This window comes from Meles meles, chromosome 1 (assembly GCF_922984935.1).
Source record: "Meles meles chromosome 1, mMelMel3.1 paternal haplotype, whole genome shotgun sequence".
NCBI lineage: Eukaryota > Metazoa > Chordata > Mammalia > Carnivora > Mustelidae > Meles > Meles meles.
In genome coordinates, this window is record NC_060066.1 from 87,311,249 (window position 1) to 87,339,155 (window position 27,907).

At 39.3% G+C, this 27,907-nt stretch overlaps 1 long non-coding RNA gene and 1 pseudogene across 2 annotated transcripts in view; one reads left to right on the forward strand and one right to left on the reverse strand.

Moving 5' to 3' along the window:
- LOC123952046 overlaps positions 1-27,907 on the forward strand; it is a 99,670-nt gene that overhangs the window by 8,879 nt on the left and 62,884 nt on the right. The gene's annotated exons all lie outside the window — the stretch shown is intronic.
- Positions 20,239-21,003, reverse strand: LOC123952038 (annotated as a pseudogene).

The window sequence follows — 27,907 nt, forward strand, 5'->3', positions numbered from 1 at the left end:
ATACCCTCCCCAGTGTCCATCACCTAGCTACTCTATCCCTCCCCCATCATCCCCCAGCAACCTTCAGTTTCATGAGATTAAGAGTCTCTTATGGTTTGTCTTCCTCCCCGGTCCCATCTTGTTTCATTTTATCCTTCCCTACCCCCCAAAATACCCCTGCCCTGTCTCTCAAATTCCTCATATCAGAGAGATCATATGATAATTATCTTTCTCTGATTGACTTATTTGGCTCAGCATAATACCCTTTAGGTCCATCAACGTTGTTGCAAATGGAAAGATTTCATTTATTTTGATGGCTGCATAGTATTCCATTCTGTATATATACCACTTCTTCTTTATCCATTCATCTGTTGATGGACATCTAGGTTCTTTCCGTAGTTTGGCTATTGTGGACATTGCTATAAACATTGGGGTGCACGTGCCCCTTCAGATCACTATATTTGTATCTTTAGGGTAAATACCCAGTAGTGTGATTTCTGGGTCATAGGGTAGCTCTGTTTTCAACTTTTTGAGGAATCTCCATACTGTTTTCCAGAATGGCTGCACTAGCTTGCATTCCCAACAACAGTGTAGGAGGGTTTCCCTTTCTCTGCATCCTCGCCAACACCTGTCATTTCCTGACTTCTTAATTTTAGCTATTCTGACTGGTGTGGGGTGGTATATCACTGTGGTTTTGATTTGTATTTCCCTGATGCTGAGTGATGGTGAGCACTTTTTCATGTGTCTGTTGGCCATCTTGATGTCTTCTTTGCAGAAATGTCTGTTCATGTCTTCTGCCCATTTCTTCATTGGATTATTTATTCATTGGGTGTTGAGTTTGATAAGTTCTTTATAAATTTTGGATACCAGCCCTTTATCTTATATGTCATTTGTGAAATCTTCTCCCATTCTTTCAGTTGTCTTTTGGTTTTGTTGACTGTTTCCTTTGCTGTGCAAAAGCTTTGTATTTTGGGGGCACCTGGGTGGCTCAGTGGGTTAAAGCCTCTGCCTTTAGCTAGGATCATGATCCCAGTGTCCTGGGATCGAGCCCCACATCGGGCTCTCTGCTCAGCGGGGAGCCTGCTTCCTCCTCTCACTCTGTCTGCCTCTCCGCCTACTTGTGATCTCTGGCCATCAAATAAATAAATAAAATCTTAAAAAAAAAAAGCTTTGTATTTTGATGAAGTCTCAGTAGTTCATTTTTGCCCTTGTTCCCCTTGCCTTTGGTGATATTTCTAGGAAGAAGTTGCTGTGGCTGAGGTCAAAAAGGTTGCTGCCTGTGTTCTCCTCAAGGATTTTGATGGATTCCTGTCTCACATTGAGGTCTTTCATCCATTTGGAGTGTATTTTTGTGTGTGGTGTAAGGAAATGGTCCAGTTTCATTCTTCTGTATGTGGCTGTCCAGTTTCCCCAACACCATTTATTGAAGAGACTGTCTTTTTTCCATTGGACATCCTTTCCTGCCCTGTCAAAGATTAGTTGACCATAGAGTTGAGGGTCCATTTCTGGGCTCTCTATTCTCTTCCATTGATTTGTGTGTCTGCTTTTGTGTCAGTACCATACTATCTTCATGATTATAGCTTTGTAATAGAGCTTGAAGTCTGAAATTGTGATGCCACCAACTTTGGCTTTCATTTTCAACATTCCTCTGGCTATTTGGGGTCTTTTCTGGTTCCATATAAATTTTAGGATTATTCTATTTCTTTTAAAAAAATTGATGGTATTTTGATAGGGATTATGCTAAATGTATAGATTGCTTTAGGTAGCATAGACATTTTCACAATATCTGTTCTTCCAATCCACGAGCATTGAATGTTTTTCCATTTATTTGTGTCTTCCTCAATTAATTTCATGAGTACTTCATAGTTTTCTGAGTACAGATTCTTTGCCTCTTTGGTAAGGTTTATTCCAAGGTATCTTATGGTGTTGGTTGCAATTGTAAATGGGGATAGACTCCTTAATTTCTTTTTCTTCTGTCTTGCTGATGGTGTATAGAAATGCAACTGATTTCTGTGCATTGATTTTAATTTCCTTATGTTTTACTGAATTCCTGTAGAAGTTCTAGCAGTTTTGAAGTGGAGTCTTTTGGGTTTTTCCACATAAAGTAACATATCATCTGCAAAGAGCGAGAGTTTGACTTCTTTGCCAATTCAGATGCCTTTAATTTCTTTTTGTGGTCTGATTGCTGATGCTAGGACTTCTACTACTGTGCTGAATAGCAGTGGTGATAGTGGACATCCCTGCTGTGTTCCTGAACTTAGGGGAAAAGCTCTGTTTCTCCCCATTGAGAATGATATTCACTATGGGTTTTTCATAGATGGCTTTGATGAAAGCCATCTATGGCTTTCCCTCTATCCCTACACTCTAAAGAGTTTTGATGAAGAAAGGATGCTTTTTCAGCATCTACTGAAAGTATCATATGGTTCTTCTTGTTCTTTCTTTTGTTAATGTATTATATCACATTGATTGATTTGTGGATGTTGAACCAACCTTGCAGCCCAGGAATAAATCCCACTTGGCCGTGGCGAATAATCCTTTTAATGTACCGTTGGGTCCTATTGGCTAGTATTGTGGTGAGAATTTTTGCATCCATGTTCATCAAGGCTATTGGTCTATAATTCTCCTTTTTGATGGGGTCTTTGTCTGGTTTTGGGATCAAGGTAATGCTGGCTTCATAAAATGAGTTTGGGAGTTTTCCTTCCATTTCTATTTTTTGGAACAGTTTCAGGAGAATAGGAATTAGTTCTCCTTTAAATGTTTGGTAGAATTCCCCCGGGAAGCCACCTGGCCCTGGTCCCTTGTTTGTTGGGAGATTTTTGATTACTGTTTCAATCTCCTTACTATTTCTTCCTGGTGCAGGTTTTCTATTTCTTCCTGGTTCAGGTTTTCTATTTCTTCCTGGTTCAGTTTTGGTAGTTTATATGTTTCTAGGAAGGCATCCATTTCTTTCAGATTGTCAAATTTGCTGGAGTGTAGTTGCTCATAATATGTTTTTATAATTGTTTGTATTTCTTTGGTGTTGGTTGTGATCTCTCTTCTTTCATTCATGATTTTATTTATTTGGGTCCTTTCTCTTTTCTTTTTGGTAAGTCTGGCCAGGGGTTTATCAATCTTATTAATTCTTTCAAGAACCAGCTCCTAGTTTCATTGATTTATTCTACTGTTCTTTTGGTTTCTATTTCATTGATTTCTGCTCTGATCTTTATTATTTCTCTTCTTCTGCTGGGTTTAGGCTTTCTTTGCTGTTCTTTCTCCAGCTCCTTTAGGTGTGGAGTTAGGTTGTGTGGTTGAGACCTTTCTTGTTTCTTGAGAAAGGCTTATATTGCTGTATATTTTCCTCTCAGGACCACCTTTGCTGTGTCCAAAGAGTGAACAGTTGTGTTTACATTTTCATTTGTTTCCATAAATTCTTTTAAATTCTTCTTTAATTTCCTTGTTGACCCATTCATTCTTTAGTAGGATACTCTTTAGCCTCCATGCATTTGAGTTCTTTCCAACTTTCTTCTTGTGATTGAGTTCTAGTTTCAGAGCACTGTGGTCTGAAAATATGCAGGGAATGATCCCAATCTTTTGGTACTAGTTAAGACCTGGTTTGTGACCCAGGATGTAATCTATTCTGAAGAATGTTCCATGTGCACTAGAGAAGAATGTGTATTCTGTTGCTTTGGGATGGAATATTCTAAATATATCTGTGATGTCCATCTGGTCCAGTGTGTCATTTAAAGCCTTTATTTCCTTGTTGATCTTTTGCTTAGATGATCTGTCCATTTCATTGAGGGGGGGTATTAAAGTCCCCTACTGTTATTCTGTTATTGTCGATGTGTTTCTTTGATTTTGTTATTGATTGGCTTATATAATTGGCTGCTCCCATGTTAGGGGCATAGATATTTAAAATTGTTAGATCTTATTGGACAGACCCTTTAAGTATGATATAGTGTCCTTCCTCATCTCATTATAGCCTTTGGCTTAAAATCTAATTTGTCATGGGATCATGAGGGAGACAAACCATAAAAGACTCACAAAACAAACTGAGGATTGCTGAGGGGTGGGGGGGAGGCATAGGGTGGCTGGGTAATGGACACTGGGGAGGTTATGTGCTATGGTGAGTGCTGTGAAATATGTAAGCCTGATGATTAACAGACCTGTACCCCTGGGGCAAATAATACATTATATGTTAATTAAAATAATTTTAAAAATCCAATTTACCTGATAAAAGGATTGCCACTCCAGCTTTCTTTTGATGTCTATTAGCATAGTAAGTTGTTTTCCACTCCCTCACTTTAAATCTGGAAGTGTCTTTGGGTCTATAATGAATTTCTTGCAGACAACATATTGATGGGTCTTGTTTTTTTATCCATTCTGATACCCTGTGTCTTTTGATTGGGGTATTTACCCCATTTACATTCAGGGTAACTATTCAAAGATATGAATTTAGTGCCATTGTATTGCCTGTAAGGTGACTGTTACTGGATATTTTCTCTGTTCCATTCTGGTTTGTTACTTTTAGGCTGTCTTTGTTTAGAGGACCCCTTTTCAGTATTTCCTGTAGGGCTGGTTTGGTGTTTGCAAATTCTTTTAGTTGTTTTGTTTTGTTTTGTTTTTGTCCTGGAAGCTTTTTATCTCTCCTTCTATTTTTTTTTAAATTTATTTATTGAACAGAGATAGAGGGAGAGATCACAAGCAGGCAGAGCAACAGGCAGAGCTAGAGGGGGAAGTAGGCTCCCTGCTGAGCAGAGAGCCCAATGCAGGGCTCGATCCCAGGACCATGAGATCATGATCTAGAGCCTAAGGCAGAGGCTTAACCCACTGAGCCACCCAGGTGCCCCCTCTCCTTCTATTTTCAATGATAGCCTAGCTGGATATAGTATTCTTGGCTGCATATTTTTCTCGTTTAGTGCTCTGAATATATCATGCCAGTCCTTTCTGGCCTTCCAGGTTTCTGTGGATAGGTCTGCTCCAATCTAATATTTCTACCATTGTATGTTACAGACCTCTTGTCCCAAGCTGCTTTCAGGATTTTCTCTTTGTCATTGAGACTTGTAAGTTCTACTATTAGAAGATGGGGTGTGGACCTATTTTTATTGATTTTGAGGGGGATTCTCTGTGCCTTCTGGATTTTGATGCTTGTTTCCTTTGCCATATTAGGGAAATTCTCTACAATAATTCTCTCCAATATATGTTCTGTCCCTCTCTCTCTCTTCTTCCTCTGGGATCCCAATATTCTAATATTGTTTTGTTTTATGGTATCACTTGTCTCTTGAATTCTCCCCTCATGGTCCAGTTTGTCTGTTTTTTGCTTAGCTTCTTTATTCTCTGTGATTTGGTCTTCTATATCACTAATTCTCTCTTCTGCCTCATTTATCCTAGTAGTAAGAGCCTCCATTTTTTATTGTACTTCATTAATAGCTTTTTTTGATTTCAACTTGGTTAGGTTTTAGTTCTTTTATTTCTCCAGAAAGGAATTCTCTAATATTTTACGTGCTCTTTTGAGCCCAACTAGTGCCTTGATAATCGTCATTCTGAACTCTAGTTCTGACATATTACTAATGTCCGTATTGATTAGGTCCCTAGCCATAGGTCCTGCCTCTTGGTTTTGTTTTATTTTATTTTTTTTCTTGTGGTGAGTTTTTCTTTTTCTGCCTTGTCATTTTATCCAGATAAGAATACATGAATGAGAGAACAAAATACTAAAAGGGTGGCAAACACCCCAGAAAAATATATGCTAACCAAATTGGAAGAAACCCATAACTGGGGGGAGAAGAACCGGGGGGAAAATATATCTCTCTATATATAGATAGATATAGATATAGATATAGACTGGTGAATAGAACAGAGCTACCCACTTGATTTTGGGGGGTATTCAGGTCTCTTAGAAGAAACTACCACCCAAAATTTTAAAGAAGGAAAACTTATATATATACAAAAATGAGGGTAAACATGATGAAGGGATGGAATATGACTGTAAAGATGAAAATTAAAAAAGATTCTAAAAAAGGAATTTATAAGAAGTTGGTTGGGAAAAGAAAAAAAAAAGAGGAGAGAATGTGATCAGGCTGGCGACTAGAACAAAGCCATGCACTAGATTTAGAGTATATTTTGATCTGTTAGAAGAAATTGTATCCCAAGATTTTAAAGAAAAAAAAACTATATGTTTACAAAAAATAAGTTTAAATACAATGAAGGAATAAAATATGACTATAACAATGAAATTTTTAAAAGATTTTTTAAAAAATTTGTTTATTTTCAGCATAACAGTGTTCATTGTTTTTGCACCACACCCAGTGCTCCATGCAATATGTGCCCTCCCTATTACCCACCACCTGGTTCCTCAACCTCCCAACCACCTGCCCCTTCAAAACCCTCTGGTTGTTATTCAGAGTCCATAGTCTCTCATGGTTCATCTCCCCTTCCAGTTTCCCTCAACTCCCTCTCCTCTCCATCTCCCCATGTCCTCCGTGTTCTTTGTTATGCTCCACAAATAAGTGAGACCATATGATACTTGACTCTCTCTGCTTGACTTATTTCTCTCAGCATAATCTCTTCCAGTCTGTCCATGTTGCTACAAAAGCTGGGTATTCATCCTTTCTGATGGAGGCATAATACTCCAAGGTGTATATGTACCATATCTTCCTTATCCATTCATCCGTTGAAGGGCATCTTGGTTCTTTCCACAGTTTGGTGACTGTGGCCATTGCTGCTAATAAAGATTGGGGTACAGATGGCTCTTCTTTTCACTACATCTGTATCTTTGGGGTAAATACCCAGCAGTGCAATTGCAGGGTCATAGGGAAGCTCTATTTTTAATTTCTTGAGGAATCTCCACACTGTTCTCCAAAGTGGCTGCACTAACTTGCATTCCCACCAACAGTGTAAGAGGGTTCCCATTTCTCCACATCCTCTCCAACACACGTTGTTTCCTGTCTTGCTAATTTTGGCCATTCTAACTGGTGTCAGGTGGTATCTCAATGTAGTTTTACTTTGAATCTCCCTGATGGCTAGTGCTGATGAACATTTTTTCATGTGTCTGATAGCCATTTGTATGTCTTCATTGGAGAAGTGTCTGTTCATATCTTCTGCCCATTTTTTGATATGATTATCTGTTTTCTGTGTGTTGAGTTTGAGGAGTTCTTTGTAGATCCTGGATATCAACCTTTTGTCTGTACTGTCATTTGCAAATATCTTCTCCCATTCCGTGGGTTGCCTTTTTGTTTTGTTAACTGTTTCCTTTCCTGTGCAGAAGCTTTTGATCTTGATGAAGTCCCAAAAGTTCATTTTCGCTTTTGTTTCCTTTGCCTTTGGAGACATATCTTGAAAGAAGTTGCTGTGGCTGATATCGAAGAGGTTACTGCCTATGTTCTCCTCTAGTATTCTGATGGATTCCTGTCTCACGTTGAGGTCTTTTACCCATTTCGAGTTTATCTTTGTGTATGGTGTAAGAGAATGGTCGAGTTTCATTCTTCTACGTATCACTGTCCAGTTTTCCCAGCACCATTTATTGAAGAGACTGTCTTTTTTCCATTGAATATTTTTTCCTGTTTGGTTGAAGATTATTTCACCATAGAGTTGAGGGTCCATATCTGGGCTCTCCACTCTGTTCCACTGGTCAATGTGTCTGTTTTTATGCCAGTACCATGCTGTCTTGGTGATCACAGCTTTGTAGTAAAGCTTGAAATCGGGTATCGTGATGCCGCCAGTTTTGTTTTTGTTTTTCAGCATTTCCTTAGCAATTCGGGGTTTCTTCTGATTCCATATAAATTTTAGGATTCTTTGCTCCAGCTCTTTGAAAAATACCAGTGGAATTTTGATCAGAATGGCATTAAAAGTATAGATTGCTCTAGGCAGTATAGACATTTTAACAATGCTTATTTTTCCGATCCAAGAGCATGGAACGGTCTTCCATCTTTTTGTGTCTTCAGTTTCTTTCATGAGTGTTCTGTAGTTCCTCGAGTACAGGTCCTTGACCTCTTTGGTTAGGTTTATTCCCCGGTATCTTATGGTTCTTGGTGCTATAATAAATGGAATCGATTCTCTAATTTCCCTTTCTGTATTTTCATTGTTAGTGTATAAGAAAGCCACTGATTTCTGTACATTGACTTTGTAGCCTGCCACGTTACTGAATTACTTAATGAGTTCTAGTAGTTTGGGTGTGGAGTCTTTTGGGTTTTCCATATAAAGAATCATGTCATCTGCAAAGAGAGAGAGTTTGACTTCTTCCTTGCCAATTTGGTTTTTTATTTTTCTTTGTTGTCTGATTGCCGTTGCTAGGACTTCTAATACTATGTTGAACAAGAGTGGTGAGAGTGGACATCCTTGTCGTGTTCCTGATCTCAATGGGAATGCTGCAAGCTTTTTCCCATTGAGGATGATATTTGCTGTGGGTCTTTCATAGATTTTATGAAGTTCAGGAATGTTCCCTCTATCCCTGTACTTTGAAGTGTTTTCATCAGGAACGGATGCTAGATTTTGTGAAATGCTTTTTCTGCATCAATTGAGAGGACCATGTGGTTCTTCTCTCTTCTCTTATTGATTTGTTCTGTCACATTGATTGATTTGCGAATGTTGAACCAACCTTGTAACCCAGGGATGAATCCCACCTGGTCATGGTGGATAATCTTTTTAATGTGCTGCTGGATCCTGTTTGCTAGGATCTTGTTGAGAATCTTAGCATCCATATTCATCAGTGATATTGTTCTGAAATTCTCCTTTTTGGTAGGGTCTTTGCCTGGTTTGGGGATCAGGGTAATGCTGGCTTCATAAAAAGAGTCTGGAAGTTTTCCTTCTGCTTCAATTTTTTGGAACAGCTTCAGGAGAACTGGTGTTATTTCTTCTTTGAAAGTTTGGTAGAATTCCCCAGGGAATCCATCAGGTCCTGGGCTCTTGTTTTTTGGGAGGTTTTTGATCACTGCTTCAATCTCGTTACTAGATATCGGTCTATTCAGGTTGTCAATTTCTTCCTGGTTCAATTTTGGGAGTTTATAGTTTTCCAGGAATGCATCCATTTCATCTAGGTTGCTTAGCTTATTGGCATATAACTGTTGGTAATAATTTCTGATGATTGTTTTTGCTTCCTTGGTGTTAGTTGTGATCTCTCCCTTTTCATTCATAATTTTATTAATTTGGGCTTTCTCTCTTTTCTTTTGGATTAGTGTGGCCAATGGTTTATCAATCTTATTGATTCTTTCAAAAAACCAGCTTCTAGTTTCATTGATACGTTCTACTGTATCTCTGGTTTCTACCTCATTGATCTCTGCTCTAATCTTGATTATTTCCCTTCTTATGTGTGGAGTTGGTTTGATTTGTTGTTGATTCTCCAGTTCTTTAAGGTGTAGAGACAGCTGGTGTATTCTGGATTTTTCAGTTTTTTTGAGGGAGGCTTGGATGGCTATGTATTTCCCCCTTAGAACCGCCTTTGCTGTATCCCATAGGTTTTGGACCGAAGTGTCTTCATTCTCATTGGTTTCCATGAATTGTTTAAGTTCATCTTTGGTCTCCTGGTTGATCCAAGCATTCTTAAGCAAGGTGGTCTTTAGCTTCCAGGTGTTTGAGTTCCTTCTGAACTTTTCCTTGTGATTGAGTTCCAGTTTCAAAGCATTGTGATCTGAGAATATGCAGGGAATAATGTCAGTCTTTTGGTATCGGTTGAGTCCTGATTGTGACCCAGTATGTGGTCTATTCTGGAGAAGGTTCCATGTGCATTTGAGAAGAATGAGTATTCTGTTGTTTTAGGGTGGAATGTTCTGTATATATCTATGAGGTCCATCTGGTCCAATGTTTCATTCAGTGCTCTTATTTCTTTATTAATTTTCTGCTTCGATGATCTGTCTATTTCTGAGAGAGGTGTATTAAGATCTCCTACTATTATTGTATTCATATCAATATGACTCTTTATCTTGATTAGTAGTTTTCTTATGTAATTGGGTGCTCCCATATTACATAGATATTTACAATTACGTAGCTATTTACAATTGTTAGATCATCTTGGCGGATAGTTCCTTTAAGAATTATGTAGCGTCCTTCTGTATCTCTGACGACAGTCTTTAGTTTAAAATCTAATTTATCTGATATGAGAATCGCTACCCCAGCCTTCTTTTGAGGCCCATTGGCATGAAAGATGCTTCTCCATCCTTTCACTTTCAGTCTGGGTGTGTATCCTTAAGTTCAAAATGGGTCTCTTGTAGACAACATAGGGATGGGTCCTGTTGTTTTATCCAATCTGCAACCCTGTGTCTTTTTATGGACACATTTAGGCCATTCACATTGAGAGTGATTATTGAGAGATAGGTTTTTATTGACATCGTGTTACCTTTGAAGTCTTTCTTTCTGTAGTTTGTTTCTATATTTCTGTTCAAAGATATTCTTGGGATTTTTTCTCTTTATAGGACCCCCCCTTAATATTTCCTGCAGTGTCGGCTTGGTGGTTGCATAGTCTTTTAAGCCTTGCTGGTCTTGGAAACTCTTTATCTCTCCATCCATTTTGAATGTCAGTTTTGCTGTATAGAGTATTCTTGGCTGCATGTTCTTCTCATTTAGTATTCTGAATATATTTTGTCAGCCCTTTCTGGCTTGCCAGGTCTCTGTGGACAGGTCTGATGTTATTCTAATGGGCTTTCCTCTGTATGTAAGGAGCTTCTTTGTCCTAGTTGCTTTTAAGAGGGTCTGTCTTGAAACGTAATTCCTCATTTTAACTATAAGGTGTCAGGAGGACTTTCTAGAATTTAAAATCTTGGGGGGAAATCTCTCTGCCTCTAGTACATGAACGTTGTTTCCATTTGTGAGATTGGGAAAATTTTCATAGACAACTTGTTCCACTATATCTTCTAGACTTCTTTCTTTTTCCTCCCCTTCAGGGATTCCAATAATTCTGATGTTGGAATGTTTCATGGCATCATTTATTTCCCTGATTCTGTTTTCGTGGCTTCTGAGCTGTTTGTTCCAGGCTTCCTCCTGATCCTTTCTCTCTGTTTGTCCTCCAGATCACTAATTCTATCTTCTGTCTCAGTTCCCCTAGCTTTTAGAGAATTTAGATTAGATTGGAACTCATTGAGAACATTTTGAACATCATCCCTGGTGGCTTTCAGTTCTGCCCTAACATTGTGAACATCATCCCTGGTGGCTTTCAGTTCTGCCCTAATCAATTCCGTTTGGTCATCCGTGGCTTTCTCCAACCTAGCTATTGCCTGGATAATTGTTAGTCTGAATTCCTTTTCTGACATATTGTCTATGTCGATAGCCATTAGCTCTGTTGCAGAAGGCCCATCCTCTGTATTTTTCTTCTGTTGGGTATTCCTCCTCCTAGTCATTTTGGTAAGAGATGACTGAACAGATGCAGCTGGACTTATCGATTGTGGTGCAGTCAAGGTGCACCCTGGAACGCTTCTGTGCAATCAGGGTTCCCCACCCAAATGAGAGAAAAAGAAAAGAAAAAGAAATAGAGAAGAAGAAAGAAAAAAAAAAAAAAAGGAAAAGGAAAAAGGAAAAAAAAAAGAGAGAGAGAGAGAGAGACAGGAAAAAAAGGGAAGATAAAAGAGAAGGCTCACCCCAAATGGGCCCCAAGGTAAGATTTATGAAGTATACAAACAAAAACAGACAAACAAAAAGACTGATAAAAGTATATGACAAGAGAAAAAAAAATATATAAGCAAAAAAAGGGAAGAACCTCATCAGAAAGAACCCCAAGTATAAGATTTATATATTATCAGGACAAACACAAATACACAGAAACACTGGTAGAAGGAAAAATTGGGAGAGTGGTTATAAATTCTTAGTGTGGGCGAGGAAGGTTATTTTGATTCTTCCTGGATGTATCTTGATGTTTTTGTTAAGGGACTCAACTTTCCTAAGTTACAGGGGGATTAAAAACTGGTTTGCCTATGGGGGTAGCATTGATTGGGAAAGGCTATTACCTTGAAGTTTAACTCTATATGTATATTAGAAAATAAAAATTAAAAAAGAATAAACTAGAATAAATTATTAAATTTAATTTAATAAATTAAACTAGTTTAATTTAGACTGTGTTAAAATTTAAAAAAATTAAAAAATAGGATAGCAAAAGAAAAACACGGGTGTATGTATCAAAAAGTTCAGGTTAGAAGGTTATTAAGGAATTTGATATACTGGACATCTCAGTGTGATGGTAAATAGGTTAAAAAATTATCTGTATGTATTAAAAAAAAAAGAACCAGAATATTGGTAAAGAGTTAAAAATAAAAGTTGTATTTATGAAATAGTGGTGGTTGTTCTCTTGTAGCCTTTTTTTTTTTTTTTTTTCTTCCTTCCTGGTTGGTTTTCTGGGGGAGGGTCCTGCCACGCGGGTTTTCAGACAATGATGTTCCCTGAGTTAGGTCCTCCCGCTCCCCTCAAGGGGGTGGGCTCTGAGGAAACTGTTTTTTTCAGGCTTTTGTTCTCTGGGGGTTTTTATGTTCTTTCATCTGTTTTCTCTTGCCTTGACAGCTTTTGATGGTTTTCGGAGGTTTAGAGGAGAGCAAACTGCACCCTGACCTCCCTCTAAGAGAGAAGCCTCAGAATGCTCTGCAGAGCTGCTGGCAGAGTCGGTTCTGAGTCACGGTCCCTGGGGATGCAGGAGCTCCTCGTTGTACCCAATACCAGGATAGCGGCGGCTGTCTGGGCAGCTCCAGACCGCCAGAGAGGTTCCAAGCAGAGATCGCACACTGAGATTTTCCCGCTGTCCTAGGCTGGGAATGTCTGGTTTTTCTGGATGCCAGAGCTCCAGGCTAGCACCTATGACACCTCTCCCAGGGGAGGGTGTGGGACGCGCGCGTTTCAGGATTGCCATCTGGCCAGGCTCCCAGCCCCTCACGGGAGCCGGATGCCACTCATTCTGGGGCGCGCTGGTGGCTCAGGGGCGCTGGCGGCTCAGGGACTGAGACCTGATTTCTCCGCCACACTCTCTCTGGCTCAGCGCCAGGGGAGGCTGTCCTCGGTCCGGGGACTTAGTTCCTTGTCCCTAACTGCCCCGATTCCCACTATTTCCCCCAGCGATCCTTTGCTCTTTTTTTTTTTTTTTTTTTTTTTTTTTTGAGTGCTTTCAACCAGACTCCAAGCTAATGCTGGTCCTCAGACGCAGGGCACTCTCATATTGGGGTATTACTTTCCAATCGGTCACCTCTGGTGGCTCCCTCCCCTTTTTGTTTATCTTCCGATATCAGTCCGACGTTCCCACTCTGCTTTACCTGCCACTGGCGTCTTCTGCTCCTGTGGAGATCCAGACGTCTATAATTCTGATCTTAGGCTGATTTCATGGGTGGTCGGAGTTCTTTGGTAGGTAATCAGCTCACTTTAGGGTACAGGTTGAAATGGCGCCTCCTCCTACTTCCCCGCTATCTTGACTCCTCCTCTAAAAGATTTTTTTTAAAAAAGGCATTGATAAGATAAAATAGTTAATAAATGTTAAACTGGGAAAGAGGAAAAGTTAAAAAATAGAATAAGAAAAAAATAGAATTAAAATTAACTTTGAAAGACTAATGGATCATGGGGAAAAAAAGCCATGAATTCTGTGTTGTTTTCCCCTAGCTCTGGAGTTTCACAGTTCTCATTGAAATTTGTCTATTCTAACAGCTCAAATTTCCTGGCATAAAATTTTTATAATAGTCTCTTTAAAAAATTCTCCTCTTTATCTAGGGTTATATCCATCATATAACTCTTAATATTATTTTGTCTATTCTTATTTTTTCTTACTAGAAAAAATTAGTCTTACTAGAGATTTTCTATTTTACAAAGATCCATTTTTCAATTTGATACTCTCCATTATATCTTTAACATGTTAATTTCAACTTTTATTAATCTTCAACTTAGATTTTATTTTGTTATTCTTTTTTAAACTTATACAGTTTGACTTAAGTTCGTTAGTTTTCACACTTTATTTCTTAAGATGTAAGTATTTAAAGCTATATCATTCCCTTCAAGTAATGCTTTTACTGCTTCCTACAACATTTTGATTTATGATACTTTGAATTTCACTTAGTTCTCTGTATTTTTCCAGAATATATTTTTTCTTCCTTTTATATTCACCTTTTCTACATCTTTTTGATTTAGGTATGTTTCTGGTGAGTAGCATATGGCTAGAATTTTAAAATCACCTGACAGTCTCCATCTTTTAACTGGGAAGTTAAATCCATTAACTTTCAGTGGAATTTAGGATATATATTTGGGTTTGTTTTAACCTGTCTTAAAAAATTTTGTCCTATTTTCCTTTTTTGTCCCTCTCTATTTTGAACGATACCATATTTGTTTTTAATCTTCCATTTTTTCTCTAATTATTTGGAAGTTAGGCACTGCTTTCCTTTTCAAGGAAAAGGATTTTTTCCATATATATACTCTTGGATTTGGATTTTTTCCATGTATATACTTTTTTTTAAACTTGTATGAAAAAGTAGAGCAGATTAGATACAGTTTTTTCACTTTGAGGAGGACATTGGTCCTTTGGAATTCAGAATCAAAATATATTAAAGGAAACCATGTATATAAAAATAGGAGAGTGATCTTGATGAAATCCCAACAGTTCATTTTTGCCCTTGCTTCCCTTGCCTTTGCCGTTGTTCCTAGGAAGATGTTGCTACGGCTGAGGTCGAAGAGGTTGCTGCCTGCATTCTCCTCAAGGATTTTGATGGATTCCTTTCTCACATTGAGGTCCTTCATCCATTTGGAGTCTATTTTCGTGTGTGGTGTAAGGAAGTGGTCCAATTTCATTTTTCTGCATGTGGCTGTCCAATTTTCCCAGCACCATTTATTGAAGAGGCTGTCTTTTTTCCATTGGACATTCTTTCCTGCTTTGTCGAAGATTAGTTGACCATAGAGTTGAGGGTCGATTTCTGGGCTCTCTATTCTGTTCCACTGATCTATGTGTCTGTTTTTGTGCCAGTACCATGCTGTCTTGATGATGACAGCTTTGTAATAGAGCTTGAAGTCCGGAATTGTGATGCCACCAACTTTGGCTTTGTTCTTCAATATTCCTTTGGCTATTCGAGGTCTTTTCTGGCTCCATATAAATTTTAGGATTATTTGTTCCATTTCTTTGAAAAAAATGGATGGTATTTTGATAGGGATTGCATTAAATGTGTAGATTGCTTTAGGTAGCATGGACATTTTCACAATATTTATTCTTCCAATCCAGGAGCATGGAACATTTTTCCATTTTTTTGTGTCTTCCTCAATTTCTTTCATGAGTACTTTATAATTTTCTGTGTATAGATTCTTAGTCTCTTTGGTTAGGTTTATTCCTAGGTATCTTATAGTTTTGGGTACAATTGTAAATGGGATTGACTCCTTAATTTCTCTTTCTTCAGTATTGTTGTTGGTGTACAGAAATGCAACTGATTTCTGTGCATTGATTTTATATCCTGACACTTTACTGAATTCCTGTACAAGTTCTAGCAGTTTTGGAGTGGAGTCTTTTGGGTTTTCCACATATAGTATCATATCATCTGCGAAGAGTGATAGTTTGACTTCTTCTTTGCCAATTTGGATGCCTTTAATTTCTTTTTGTTGTCTGATTGCTGAGGCTAGGACTTCTAGTACTATGTTGAATAGCAGTGGTGATAATGGACATCCCTGCCGTGTTCCTGACCTTAACGGAAAAGCTTTCAGTTTTTCTCCATTGAGAATGATATTTGCGGTGGGTTTTTCATAGATGGCTTTGATAATATGGAGGTATGTGCCCTCTATCCCTACACTTTGAAGAGTTTTGATCAGGAAGGGATGCTGTACTTTGTCAAATGCTTTTTCAGCATCTATTGAGAGTATCATATGGTTCTTGTTCTTTCTTTTATTAATGTGTTCTATCACATTGATTGATTTGCGGATGTTGAACCAACCCTGCAGCCCTGGAATAAATCCCACTTGATCGTGGTGAATAATCCTTTTAATGTACTGTTGAATCCTATTGGCTAGTATTTTGGTGAGAATTTTTGCGTCTGTGTTCATCAAGGATATTGGTCTGTAGTTCTCTTTTTTGGTGGGATCCTTGTCTGGTTTTGGGATCAAGGTGATGCTGGCTTCATAAAATGAGTTTGGAAGTTTTCCTTCCCTTTCTATTTTTTGGAACAGTTTCAGGAGAATAGGAATTAGTTCTTCTTTAAATGTTTGGTAGAATTCCCCTGGGAAGCCGTCTGGCCCTGGGCTTTTGTTTGTTTGGAGATTTTTGATGACTGTTTCAATCTCCTTACTGGTTATGGGCCTGTTCAGGTTTTCTATTTCTTCCTGGTTCAGTTGTGGTAGTTTATATGTCTCTAGGAATGCATCCATTTCTTCCAGATTGTCCAATTTGTTGGCGTAGAGTTGCTCATAGTATGTTCTTATAATTGTCTCTATTTCTTTGGTGTTAGTTGTGATCTCTCCTCTTTCATTCATGATTTTATTGATTTGGGTCCTTCCTCTTTTCTTTTTGATGAGTCTGGCCAGGGGTTTATCAATCTTATTGATTCTTTCAAAGAACCAGCTCCTAGTTTCATTGATTTTTTCTATTGTTTTTTTTGGTTTCTATTTCGTTGATTTCTGCTCTGATCTTTATGATTTCTCTTCTCCTGCTGGGTTTAGGGTTTCTTTCTTGTTCTTTCTCCAGCTCCTTTACGCGTAGGGTTAGGTTGTGTACTTGAGACCTTTCTTGTTTCTTGAGAAAGGCTTGTACCGCTATGTATTTTCCTCTCAGGACTGCCTTTGCTGTGTCCCACAGATTTTGAATCGTCGTGTTTTCATTATCATTTGTTTCCATGAATTTTTTCAATTCTTCTTTAATTTCCTGGTTGACCCATTCATTCTTTAGAAGGATGTTGTTTAGTCTCCATGTATTTGGGTTCTTTCCAGCTTTTCTCTTGTGATTGAGTTCTAGCCTCAGAACATTGTGGTCTGAAAATATGCAGGGAATGATCCTAATCTTTTGATACCGGTTGAGACCTGATTTGTGACCCAGGATATGATCTATTCTGGAGAAGGTTCCATGTGCACTAGAGAAGAATGTGTATTCTGTTGCTTTGGGATGAAAAGTTCTGAATATATCTGTGATCTCCATCTGGTCCAGTTTGTTATTTAAGGCCTTTATTTCCTTGTTGATCTTTCGCTTGGATGATCTGTCCATTTCAGTGAGGGGGGTGTTAAAGTCCCCTACTATTATTGTATTATTATTGATGTGTTTCTTTGATTTTGTTATTAATTGGTTGATATAGTTGGCTGCTCCCACGTTAGGGGCATACATATTTAAAATGGTTAGATCTTCTTGTTGGACAGACCCTTTGAGTAGGATATAGTGTCCTTCCTCATCTCTTATTATAGTCTTTGGCTTAAAATCTAATTGATCTGATATAAGGATTGCCACCCCAGCTTTCTTCTGATGCCCATTAGCATGGTAAATTGTTTTCCACCCCCTCACTTTAAATCTGGAGGTGTCTTCGCGTCTAAAATGAGTTTCTTGTAGGCAACAAACTGATTGGTTTTGTTTTTTCATCCATTCTGATACCCTGTGTCTTTTGATTGGGGCATTTAGCCCATTAACATTCAGGGTAACTATTGAGAGATATTAATTTAGTGCCATTATTAGCCTGTAAGATGACTGTTCCTGTATATTGTCTCTGTACCTTTCTGATCTACTACTTTTAGGCTCTCTTTGCTTAGAGGACCCCTTTCAATATTTCCTGTAGAGCTGGTTTGGTGTTTGCAAATTCTTTCAGTTTTTGTTTGTCCTGGAAGCTTTTTATCTCTCCTTCTTTTTTCAATGATAGCCTAGCTGGATAGAGTATTCTTGGCTGCATGTTTTTCTCGTTTAGTGTTCTGAATATATCATGCCAGCTCTTTCTGGCCTGCCAGGTCTCTGTGGATAAGTGTGCTGCCAATCTAATATTTTTACCATTGTATGTTACAGACTTCTTTTCCCGGGCTGCTTTCAGGATTTTCTCTTTGTCACTAAGACTTGTAAATTTTACTATTAGGTGACGGGGTGTGGACCTATTCTTGTTGACTTTGAGGGGGGTTCTCTGCATCTCCTGGATTTTGATGCTTATTCCCTTTGCCATATTAGGGAAATTCTCTCCAATAGACCTTCTGCTCCCCTCTCTCTTTCTTCTTCTTCTGGAATCCCAATTATTCTAATGTTGTTTCATATTATGGTGTCACTTATTTCTCGAATTCTCCCTTTGTGGTCCAGTAGCTGTTTGTCCCTCTTTTGCTCGGCTTCTTTATTCTCTGTCATTTGGTCTTCTATATCACTAATTCTTTCTTCTGCCTCATTTATCCTAGCAGTGAGAGCCTCCATTTTTGATTGCGCCTCATTAATAGCTTTTTTGATTTCAACTTGGTTAGATTTTAGTTCTTTAATTTCTCCAAAAGGGCTTTTATATCTTCAGAGAGGGTTTCTCTAATATCTTCCATGCCTTTTTCGAGCCCGGCTAGAACCTTCAGAATCGTCATTCTGAACTCTTGATCTGACATATTACCAATGTCTGTGTTGATTAGGTCCCCAGCCTTCGGTCCTGCCTCTTGTTCTTTTGTTTGTGGTGATTTTTTCCGCCTTGTCATTTTGTCCAGATAAGAGGATATATGAAGGATCAAATAAAATACTAAAAGGGTGGCAAAGACCCCAGAAAAATGTGCTGTAACCAAATCAGAAGAGACCCCAAATTGTGTGTGGGTGGGGAGAAAGGGGATAAAAAGAGGTTCAGAACAAAAAGAAAAAAATTTAGGGGTACCTGGGTGGCTCAGTGTGTTAAGGCCTCTGCCTTTGGCTCGGGTCGTGATCTCAGGGTCCTGGGATCAAGCCCCACATCGGGCTCTCTGCTTCGTGGGGAGCCTGCTTCTTTCTCTCTCTCTGCCTGCCTCTATGCCTACTTGTGATTTCTCTCTGTCAAATAAATAAAAAAATATATTAAAAAAAAAGAAAGAAAAAAATTTTAAAAATAAAACAAATAAAGAAAAAATATAAAAAAGGAAGAAAAAATATATGTATTTAGATAAACTAGTCAAAAAACATTAAAACAGAAAAGGGTAAAAGTTTTAAAAAATTTAGCAGAAGAAGAAAAAAGAAAGAAAAAAATTGAAAAAAGAAAAAAAAATTGAATTAACTGCAAGACTAAAGAATCATGGGGAGAAAACCACGAGTTCTGTGCTTTGCTTTCTCCTCCTCTGGAATTCCGCTGCTGTCTTAGGTATTGAACCTGCTTTCCTTGATAGATGAACTTCGTCCTGGCTGGATATTTTGTTGATCTTCTGGAGGAGGGGCCTGTTGTAGTGACTCTCAAGTGTCTTTGCCCGAGGCGGTATTGCACCACCCTTACCGGGGACCGGACTAAGTAATCCACTCGAGTTCGCTTTTGGGAGCTTCTGTTCCCTGAACGCTTTCCGTAGAGTTCCGGAGGACGGGAATGAAAATGGCGGCCTCCCAGTCTCCGGCCCGGAGGAGCCAAGAGCACGGGGCCCTACTCCTCAGTGCGCCCCCTGAGGACAACACCCAATCACTCCCGTATCCCCAGCCTCTAGCTGTGCTCCGAGCTCACCCAGCCCGCAACCAGTTCACGGTAACCCCGAGCTGAGAGTTCAGTTCTCAACTCTGTCTCTGTAGCTGGCTTCTCTGTTCTAATACCTGCGAGCTCTGCGACACTCCGACACCCCCGATCCTTCTGTGACTCTGCGGGACCTGGGGCCACGCTGACCCCTCGTTGGCTTCACCCCACTTTAGCTTCTGGAGCAATGTCCCTTAGTGGAACAGACTTTTAAAAGTCCTGATTTTGTTCTCCGTTGCTCCGCCGCTTGCCGGGAGCCAGCCCCTCCCCTGCGGTCTATCTTCCTGTCGTTTTAGATTCACTTCTCTGCCAGTCCTACCTTTCAGAAAGTGGTTGATTTTCTGTTTTTAGAATTGCTGTTCTTCTTCTCTTCAATCTCCCGTTGGATTTGTAGGTGTTTGCAATGTTTAGATAAGCTATTGAGCTGATCTCCTGCTACCTGATGTAGTCTCAGCCTGCTACTTCTCTGCCATCTTGACTCCTCCCCCGCCTTTTTTAAAGATTTTATTTATTTATTTGACAGATAGAGATCACAAGTAGGCAGAGAAGCAGGCAGAGAGAGAGGAAGAAGTAGGCTCCCTGCTGAGCAGAGAGCCCCATGCGGGGCTCCACCCCAGGACCCTGGGATCATGACCCAAGCTGAAGGCAGAGGCCTTAACCCACTGAGCCACACAGGCGACCCTGGACTTTTAACTTTTAATGTGGTCAGGCTTATTCTACCTTCTCTCAACATTGACACCAATAGAAGCAAAAGCAGCTAGTGAGGTGCTAATATGTGAGGATTAATCCAGTGATTCCATTCACAATGCATTCCAGGAGAGGATACCCATGGTACTGGAATTAGGCGATATGGTTTATTCTTTCTTCCCTGATTTGGATAACCAAATGGAATAGAAGGAGGATAGTGATTCTGATGACCATTCCCTTGGTACATTCCTGGCTTTTTTCTGGGCAAAGGGTGCCACATTGGAAGAGGTGGGAACATCAGTTCTGAAATCTGGTACACAGGGCTTGGGGTCACAGTCACGGAAGTGGGTTTCACTTCTACTTCCTTATTTGTTTCTTCATCTGAAGAAGAGGATCCTCAGTGATAATCAGAAGTAACCTTATCAGGGCCCTGGTAACTTTCCTGGAAATTTCATGCTTGTTCTCATCCTCATTTTCAAAGCTGGCAACAATGAATGCATTGTTTTTCTCTCCATACCAACAGCACACCTCACATGGATCCACCCACAGAGTGAGTTCCTTTGGTAAGCCTAGATCACTGTGCAAGATGCAGCCGTTCTCACAGGCTTTCAGGACATCAGGATCAACTCTCTGAAACTTATTGACACAAATGCATCTGTAAGGCTGTCCTTTTGATGTTTTTTCTGGATACCAGTGATTTTTATATTTTTCTTGATGTATAAGCATCAATTTCTCAGCAAACCTCTCAATTGCCTTTTTTTTTTTTTTTTAAACTTGTTATGTTTTCTAACTAGCCTTGTGAAAAAGAGACAACAGCAGCAATTTCTTTCTTCATCATTCCTGCAACCGCCGCTCTGGGGCTGCAGATTTGGCATCCGGACCCTCTCCAGGCCGGAAGCAAACCGTGCCGCCATAGCGGGCCGTGCTATGTGCAGCGAGCCTCTGTCATATTTTTAGTCTTATAGAGCTTCTAGCTTACTAATCCTGATGACTACTTTGTATTTCAGCAGTAGTATTTTTTGGATTCTTTTTGTAGGTTTTAAATTCTGAAGTAACTTTTTTTTTTTAAGTTGCCAGACATATTTCTTTCCTTCAAATAAATCTATCCATAAAACCAGTCTTTAAAAAAGTGAATAAAGAAAAAAAAGTGAATAAAGAAATGTAATCTGAAAAAAGAAAATCTACCCAAGAGTTGTCTTCATCAGAATAAAAACCTTCTCCACAGTGAAGGAAACAGTGACCAAAACTAAAATGCAACCTATGGAAGGGGAAAAGGTATTTGTAAATGACATATCTGATAAAGGATTAGTATCCCAAATATATAAAGAACTTATAAAACTCCATACCAAAACCAAATAATCCTGTTTAAAAATGGGCAGACGTTTTACCAAAGAAGATCCAGATGGCCAACAGACACATGAAAAGATGCTCCATATCACTTATCATCGGGGAAATAAAGTTCAAAACTACAGTGAGATACTGCCTCACACCAGTTAGAAGGGCTAAAATTAACAACATGAGAAACAACAAATGATGGCAGGGATGAGGAGAAAGGGCAACCCTCCTTACATCATTGGTGAGAATGCAAACTGGTGCAGCCACTCTGGAAAAACAGTATGGAAGAGTTATCATTATGTTTTAATTAACGTTCTCCTTAGGTTTCTTCTGCCTTAGGTTAAATCTGCCTTAATAGGAGCCACCTATTCAGGTATGGTCCACAAACTCTTTACTGCTCTTATCAGCTATAGGGGGATGGGGTTGAATCCCATATGGAGCAGAATTTGGGGTCTCTTTAAGCAGTGTGGTTCTCAATACTGGGGAGGATCAGTGGTCTCCAGCTCTGGTTCTCCCTTAGGCAATCTTAGCATTATTCCATGGTTGTTCAGAGAAGCCACTTTCTCTGCAGTAGCTTGGTCCTCCTGGAGTTACAAACAAAATGTGCCCTCCACTGGCTGCCCTGCTGAATTTCCTTGGGAACTAAATGTCAAATGAGGGTGGGATTGCCTCTGTCTTTAACAGTGAGCCACCCAAAACACACACACACACACACGCGTGCACGCACACACACACACATGCGTGCGTGCACACACACACCTTTTCCCCCATTAGCTATTTATTTTGCTTGTTAAATGATATTCAATGAATATATTCAAATCCACCCCAAACCTACTTTTCTGATCTCTTTTTCGGCTCCCCCTCCATACACCAAGGTGTTTCCTAAGTGCTTATTTATCCTTCTGTTTCCTGAGCACACGGTAAAATATTTTATTTCCAGATCTTTTATCAAAAAGTGGGAGAGGGACACTTGGGTGGCTCAGTGGGTTGAGCCTCTGCCTTTAGCTCAGGTCATGATCTCAGGGTCATTGGGCTCTCTGCTTGGCGGGGAGCCTGCTTCCCCCACTCTCTCTCTGCTTGTCTCTCTGCCTACTTATTCTCTCTCTCTCTCTCTGTCAAATAAATAAAATCTTTAAAAAAAAAAGTGGGAGAAATAAGAACGAGAGTAGAAACAAAGACCCAAGCTGACATCATCCCAGAATGTTTCCCAACCACATTTTAAAAAACAAATAAGGAAAAACAACCTGAGGGTTTTGAAGGGTCAGGGGTGGGAGGTTGGGGGAACAGGTGGTGGGTAATGGGGAGGGCACGTTTTGCATGGAGCACTGGGTGTTGTGCAAAAACAATGAATACTGTTACGCTGAAAAAATAAATAAAATGGAAAAAAAGTAAAAAAAAAACAAATAAGGAAACTGAGTCTTGTTCAGGCTCACAGAGCTAGTTTTAGTTAATATTATGAAGTGGTGGAATATGAATCCGGACAGGAAGAAGATTGGGGAAGCAGTGTTGACAGAGTAGTCCTGCCAGTGAGATGTAGGAATAGAGGCAAGGGTATTCCGTGAGTTGTTAGCTCATTCATTCATTTAATGTGTGTCAGTCAGAACGTCACCACATGAATTAGGAGGTAACAATTGAAATGGGCATGAAATATTTTAAACAGAGAGTTGCTCCATTAGAGATCAGAAATTTGAAAATGCATTGTGTGTTTGGGAAAATAGAGCTGAATACTGCTAAAACATTTGAAGGGACAGCGGAGAGTGAGGCTATGAAGGTCAGATGGGGCCAGATTGTAAAGGGGTTTGCATGTCATACTTCATTCTATATTCATTCAACCAACATTTACTGAAAACTCAATGTGTGCCAGGAGCCATGCTAGCACTGGGGATATGAGAGTGAGAAAGACAGTGTTTCTGTTCCCCAGGAGCTATAGGCCTTAGGGAGTTGATGGAATGAAGTGATTTAAGCCTTTACGTTGATAGAAATTTCACTCAAGTGGCAGTCAAGGGGAAAGAGACTGGAAACAGAGTCCAGGTAGGTAGACAATCACTGTCTTAGTTCAAGAGAGAAATCATACATGCCTGGACTATGGAGGGTGATGGCAGTTGTCAGAGCAGATGTAATAGGGGGATATTCATGGGGTAGGGAGAAGGTCAAGGGGACAGGACCCAGAGAGGGAGGCATGCCAGTAGTCTCTAGCCACATCCTTCCTTGCCTTGTCTGAAGATAGTGGTGATGTTGCTGCACCTCAGCTCTTGTTTCTGCTTCTTATGGACTCTCTTTGTCCCCCACCCACCCACCCAATTGCTTGAAGCATTGCATCAGTAAACACAGGATGTTGTTAGATAGGTTAGAGTTCACCGTCAACTAGTCTGTCATAATTGACTTACTGAAAATGGTCCTGCGGAGAAACTAAATTATTTCCTAAGTTTTTACTAGAGCAGCTAGAGATCCCTTTGAGGTAATTCTGTGAATTATCTTATGTGGCTGTTGTAAAAAAGAATTGCTAAGTAAGGCAATATTGTATAATTGAATGTATAAATGTATATAGTTGGAAAATTTTAATGACTACTAGTTTTTGTTGTCTTTGTTGTCATTTAACAGCTATAAAAATAAAGGGGAAATGGCGACTGCTATTTTAACAAAGGATATTTTACAGCATATCCTTTCCCCTCTCTTTCCTTCCTTTAACATCTTGTATAAATCTGTTTTCTTATAATATGCAACAAAAGGATTTATTCCCTTGATAATATATTTAATAACAGATGATTTAGCAGACACTATTGATACCTTCCAAATTGTAATTTCTCAATTTCTTGTAAGCAGGCAAGTGTTGAGAACATTCTGTTACATTATATTTTTCTCCCAGTTTATAGCTCCCAGATTAGCTGTATATGTAAACTGCACACTGCAGCTTTTCTATTAAACATTCATGACAGCGTCTTATGTTATTTGCAGCCTTGAAAATGGACACATCATAGGTAGGATAGCTTTATTTTTTACACTTTCTAGTTTGCATTACTTGTGAATCAACAAATTCTTAGTGAATGTCCATTGCAGCAGATTACCAAGTGCCACAGAAAGACAAGATCCCTGTATTGCAGGGATTGTTAATCCAACGGGGGAAGACAAAATGCCATTATGGAAGGCATATATAAAGGGGCAGTACTTCCCAGATATTGTAATGAACATGTATTTGCTCCCTCCCTTTCATACCCCCTTACTGGTCCCAGTGCTCTTCATGGCCATGTATTTCCTACTTACCATGTGTGGAAAGAAGGGAAGTCATGTACCTCAATATTTTGGGAATAAGATCCAGTGCCTTTCAGGAAGAAACAAGATCTGAATGAAGTGCCATCTAAAAAAAAGTGGATGATAAAAGTTTGAAAGGTTATCTTAATATTTATGAAGGCCTTTCAGATCTGTTTAGTAGTAACCAGTAGGAAGTAAAAAAATGATATAACTTAGAAACTTACTGTCTGCCAAGAGTAATAAGCTCATAAGTTTAATTAGGAAAAGTCAATATTTTCTTATTTGATGCTGCCGCCCCTTCTGGTTTATGTTCAGAGAAGAGGAGTGACTTCCCCAGGGAACCCTGTCTTCTACTACTCTCTTTGGCCTGAGGCCTCCACTGTGCTCTCCTCTCACCAGCACCAGATCCCAGGTAGGATCAGGTGCTTAAGATGGTGCCAGGGAGTCATCAGAGACAGCATTTTCTGACTCTGTAACATTAGCCCTCTCCCCTCCTGGGTCTTGTTCACTTTGGGTACAGAGGTGAGGTCAGAGCCTATTTGAGAGTTGCTATGGGCCTATAGCCTGGGACTCTTGTACCACATGATCATGGGTCCTTAGGATCTCTAATTTCTGTTCTGGACTTTTAGTCCTTCTATACTCTTGCTGAACTTAAACACAACCTATCAAACTTATTAATGTTCTATACAATGAAATTATAAAATTTAAAATGATTTTACTTTAGAATTGAGATAAATGAAAGTGACAGCTGTAATTTAACATGTAAACTATTTGTCCAGCAGTACTGAAATCAGAGATACATAGGATTTTGGAAAATAAAACCTAGAGATATCACAAATTTGGGTTTTTTAATTTAAAAATGGCTTAAGTACTTTCTAAAGTTTCTCTAATACCAGATTCTTAATACCATACTGAGCCAAGTGTTGTTGTTGTTTTTTTCTTTTTGATATAGGGGATTGAAAATACAGCTCCAGGTTCTTGAACCCATGAGAACAATTGATGTAGGTTAGGAATGATAACTCTAGAACCCAAAAGGGCCAGGCAGGAAAAGGGCCAGGTTGTACCTGAGTGCAACCTATAGCTGCCACACATTCTGACAAACTATTTGAAGAGATCTTTGGTTATGGCTTTCCTGGTCCAGAAAATTTGAAAATATTACTTAGCTACTATAGGTTAATCTGGGCATGAAAATGATTACCCAAGAAACCTGTTAAATGTGTTTGCGCAATCTCTTGGAACTAGCATTTCTCCTAAAGGATAGGCCTTCCAAGTGTCTGCTGTGCTTGTTTCTTTGAGTAAACAATCACTTTGAAAGGACTTTACAATTTATGAGACTATAGTATAGTCTCATGTGCTATTAAGCTTTATCAGCGAGCAAAAAACTAGTAAAAGAAAAAATATAAATATGACAAGGATTGAAAAACTCATGAGAATATCATTTTCTTTTTTTTTTTTTTTTAAGATTTTATTTATTTATTTGACAGAGAGAGAGATCACAAGTAGGCAGAGAGGCAGGCAGAGGGAGAGGAGGAAGCAGGCTCCCCGCGGAGCAGAGAGCCTGATGCGGGGCTGGACCCCAGGACCCTGAGATCATGACCCAAGCCGAAGGCAGTGGCTTAATCCACTGAGCCACCCAGGCGCCCCGAGAGAATATAATTTTCTAAATGTTGACACCAGAAAATCAGATATGGCTGAGAAACAGTAGCATCTTTCTTGAAACATGCTCATCTGAACCAAAGTTATTATAACTCAGAGCAAGAGAAATCTGTCTTAAAGGCAAGTGGTCAGGGTTGCTATGGAGATGATGTAGGAAATGATTCAGAGTGTTACCCAGAAATATATTTTCTTGAATATTGATAAATCCCATGCAACATGTGTCAGTCTATGGCTATTATAAAATGAATTGGTTATCAGGGATTCCTAGTGACTCTGTCTTTAGGTTCTGTCCATCACATGTAACCCACACTTAGTTGCCATTATGGATATGAAAGTGGAAACTTCCAGATGACACTTTCTGCCACAGAGTTATACACACAGAGCAGGTGGTTTTTGGATTTGAGTATGTGTGAGAATCACTAAGAATGTTTGTTACAAATGGTTTTATTCTGATTTGGGATCTGCAGACCATGTTTTGAGACACATTGCCTTAAATTGAAAGAATGGGAAGCATCATAGAGGTTTTGATTTGTTTCCTTGGTTAATGGTCTTGTTCACATTCTTTGGAAGTCATTCTTTTAGCTGCAAAATGTTAAGATTCCTTCAAGAAAGGAAAATAGGAAAAAAAAAAAGAAAGGAAAATAGGTTTTATCATTGTTCAGAGCCCATTTTTCGTATATTCATGATGACCTCAAAGTTTATACTCCTAACCCAGAACTTTTCTTTGAACTCTAGGTGTGTATATCCAGCTATCTGGTGGAACATCTCTACTGAAATGTCTAATAGACTTCTCCCACTTCACATAGCCACACTAAAATGCTTCCTCCAAGCCTGGTCCGCTTGTAGTATTCCCAGTTGTGGTTAATGGCAACACTATTATTCCAGCTGTCCAAGCCGAAAGACTCGGAATCATTCAAGGGAGTATTTTCTTTTTTTAATACCCCACTTCCAATTGACTGAAAAATCCCTTTGTCTCTACCTTCAGAATATATCTAGAATCTGATCATTTCCCCCTTACTTGTTTCTACATCTTGGCCCAAGTTTTAACTGTCATCTGAATTATTGTAGGTCTCCTGACTGTTCTTCTTACTTCCATTCTTATTCCTTTATTGTCTGTTCTCAACACAGCAGCCAGAGTGTTCTAAAATTAAAATTACATCATGTTTCTCTTCTGCTCCAAGCCCTGCAGTGGTTCCCTGTGTCACCCAGAGCAACAGCCAAAAAACTGAGGTTGACCTATAAAATTTGAGATCGCGGGGTGCCTGGGTGGCTCAGTGGATTAAGCCGCTGCCTTCGGCTCAGGTCATGATCTCAGGGTCCTGAGATCGAGCCCCGCATCGGGCTCTCTGCTCCGCAGGGAGCCTGCTTCCTCCCCTCTCTCTGCCTGCCTCTCTGCCTACTTGTGATCTCTCTCTCTGTCAAATAAATAAAAAATAAAATCTAAAACAAAAAAAAAAATTTGAGATCGCTTTGATCTCTTCTTAAATCTCTCCCTCCTG